This window comes from Buceros rhinoceros, unplaced genomic scaffold, assembly GCF_000710305.1.
Source record: "Buceros rhinoceros silvestris isolate BGI_N320 unplaced genomic scaffold, ASM71030v1 scaffold2640, whole genome shotgun sequence".
In the NCBI taxonomy this organism is placed as follows: domain Eukaryota; kingdom Metazoa; phylum Chordata; class Aves; order Bucerotiformes; family Bucerotidae; genus Buceros; species Buceros rhinoceros.
The window spans coordinates 55,622-59,035 of NW_010391111.1; positions in this window are offsets into that span (position 1 = coordinate 55,622).

Genomic DNA, 3,414 nt, shown 5'->3' on the forward strand with positions numbered 1-3,414 from the left:
GGCTTAGAACAAATATATGTGTATCAGGGTTTCTTCGAAACTGGTGCCTTTCCATTAATAGTTCTGTTTTCAACAAATGTCATCGGCATCGACAATTTCTAAAGCAGCTCAAAACTTTATGTAAAAATATTGGTGCATTAGCTAACAGAGGCCAACTGGTTCATAAAATCTCTGCTTTGGGAAACATATATATCTGTAGATATTTATGAAAATAATTGACTAGCATGAAGATTGGGGTTTTTTATTATTATTATTTGCAGTACCAAACCACTCTATTTACACCATACTGATGGAACCTAGAGTTCAGAGAAGCCTAGTCATGACTGCTCTGGGTTCTGCATTCTGTTTTCCATGAAATATTTTATAAAGAGCATTCAGTGTCTGAAGGTAGCCAAAGGAAACCTCTGACATTATTGCTGTTATCAACACCAGCAAGGTAGCAATTTTTCACCATTAACAGGGGTGGGGGGTGGGGATGGAAGACCCTAAGCTAAAAAGCTGCTTTAACATTACCTAAATGCCAGGAGTAACTTAGAGATGCAATTGTTAAAACAAGGCAAACTAAGCATCTGGGAAGAGAAAACAAATACAAGTGAAAAAGACAAGTTACTAAAAAATAAAATAATCAAGAAAATGAAGAATTAACTAAAGCAAAAATATATGGCTTTAAATCTGTGGGAAAATACTTCTCACTGATGGTATTTCCTACATGCATAACAAAGACGTCATTATTTGTTTAGCAGTTTCACTCATATACAGTATTGTGGAATGGTGGTGATAGACAAAATATTAATAGATCACAATTCCATGATGTGAAATGATAAGAACTGAAGCTGAAGTAAAGAAGGTTACTTTTTCACTGGGTTTTATAAAAGAATTATAAAAAGGAGTTTCACATGCCCATCATCCTGAAGGGACTAAAACCAAGCCATATTTATCCATTTCTTCAAAAGTTTAGAAAGGCAAAATGTAAGTAAAATATGCTTCAAAAATATATATGAGAAGTGAATATATTGCATATGTTTTCAGAGTTGCCACAATATCATTATTTCAAGAAAACCTTTTTTTTTTAGGTAAAATAATGCCTTGAACTGTATGGAGAATACTCAGTACTTTAATAAGAGGCCTCAGTGCCATGTAAAACACGACACAAAGGTGTCTGAAGCAAGTACAGTTTCTAAAGGACAATCACACAGTCACTTTGCTGGAAAGTGATTTGGGGTTTATCTTCCATTGAGTTGGGTATTTAAACAAATATGTATCTTAACGAACATATATATAACAACCACATGGCTTTCATTTGCTAAGTTAATTAATTGAGTATGTCTTACCACCTGTAAGTGCTGAGAGTAACACCTCATTTTTCTTAACATTAGTTTGCGTTGCCTCTTGGTTCTAAGCTTCTGAGCTTGGAAGCTATTTTCTTGTAGCAAAGTACATACGAAAAATGTCTAATGTCAGCAATGGTCCCCAGGTTTTATTTTAAATCTCGTATGCTTTTTGGATGAGAGGAAATGGGTGTAGAGCAATTTTAAATGCAGCTGAAAAATAAATTAATGAAAATCAAAATATTTCCATAAAAAATAAGGACCATCAAATGAGCGAATCTGAGATGAAGGTATATTTGTGCCCTTTGGTCTTACACACATGCTGTAGATTGTGCTGATAAGTCTGTGACCAAGGCAGTTCATTGCTCCAGAAACTTCGATTTCCTTTACTTCAGCAAAAGTAGTATATTATTTGAGCCATCTTGATAATGTTTGAAGCATATAGAAAATTTACAATAATGATAACTTTCATCACTGTGAGAGGTACCCTGATTATAATAGGACTAGCAGAAAGCAAAATCTTCCTGGGAGAAAAGAGGTAATAATTTTACTTTCAAATTCTCACTCTTGAAAGGAATAAAAAAAATCAGCAAAAAGAACCTGTCTAAACTGTCAACATCAATAAAAGAAACTTTCCTGTTCTGTTACTGCTGTTTCAGGACAGTCACTAAAGAGCAACAACACTTATTGGAAAGTTTTTCATGACACTGACAGTAATGTCACTTGCATGAATAGGAAAAGAAGAAAATATTTAGGTTCAGATCCACAGCTTTTTCTAACTATAATGAGTTTGCCAACTCAGGGGTTTTTGATAGATGTCCTATATTTCTGAGATTAATTCCGATAGACTTTAGTAGACAGTGCACATGCTAAATGTATCTTTCTTTGTTCTGTGGTGCAATGCATAAAGTATAAACAATTTCAACACTGGCCAAAGACTTCAACTAAAGTGTTAAGGGAACAGGTCTAAAAATATTTTTTTTTTTTTATGTGTCCTCCAAATTCTATTAGAAATATTTTGTTTATTTTGGCTTATTTTTATTACTACTGCTGTTACTACTTTAGTGAACTTTGTCAATAGAATTGCCACCTTGAACTTCCAGAGGGCAGACTTTGACCTACTTAGGAGACTGGTTGGCAGAGTCCTTTGGAGGCAGTCCTGAAGGGCAAAGGAGTGCAGGAAGACTGGACAATCCTTAAGAGGGAAATCTTTAAGGCACAAGAACAAGCTGTCCCACTGTGCCATAAGATGAGCTGGTGGGGCAGAAGACTGGTCTGGCTAAAAGAGAGATTTGGCTGGACTTCAGCAAGAAAAGGAAACTGTATGGCCTTCAGAAGAAGGGGCAGGCCACTCAGGATGAATACAAGGTTTTCTCAAGGCTGTGCAGGGAGAAAATTAGAAGGGCCAAAACTCAACTAGAACTTAATCTGGCCACTGCCATAAAAGAAAATAAAAAATGTTTTTATAAATACATTAACAGCAAAAGGAGAGCTAAGGAGAATCTTCATCCTTTGCTGGATGTGGGAGGAAACATAGTGACCAAGGATGAGGTATTTAATGTGTTCTTTGATTCAGTCTTTAATAGTAAGACCAGTTCACCGAGTATCCAACTCCTTCAAATGAAGACAGAGACGGGGAGCAGAATGAAGCCCCCATAATCCAAGAGGGAATGGTCAGTGACCAATTGCACTGCTTAGATACACATAACTCTTTGGGGCTGAATGGAGTCCAACCAAGTGTACGGAGGGAGCTGGAAGAAGTGCTCACCAAGACACTCGTCATCATTTCTCAACAGTTCTGTCTAACTGGTGAGGTACCAATCAACTAGAGGTTAGCAAACGTGATGCCTATCTACAAGAAGTTTTGGATGGAGGACCCAGGGAACTACTAGTCTGACAGCTTGACCTGCATGACAGGGAAGGTTATGGAGCAGATCATCTTGACTGCCATCACACAGCACATACAGAACGTACAGAAAAATCAGGCCAAGTCAGCACGGGCTTATGAAAGGCATGTCCTATTTGACCAACTTGACTCGTCATCATTTCTCAACAGTTCTGTCTAACTGGTGAGGTACCAATCAAC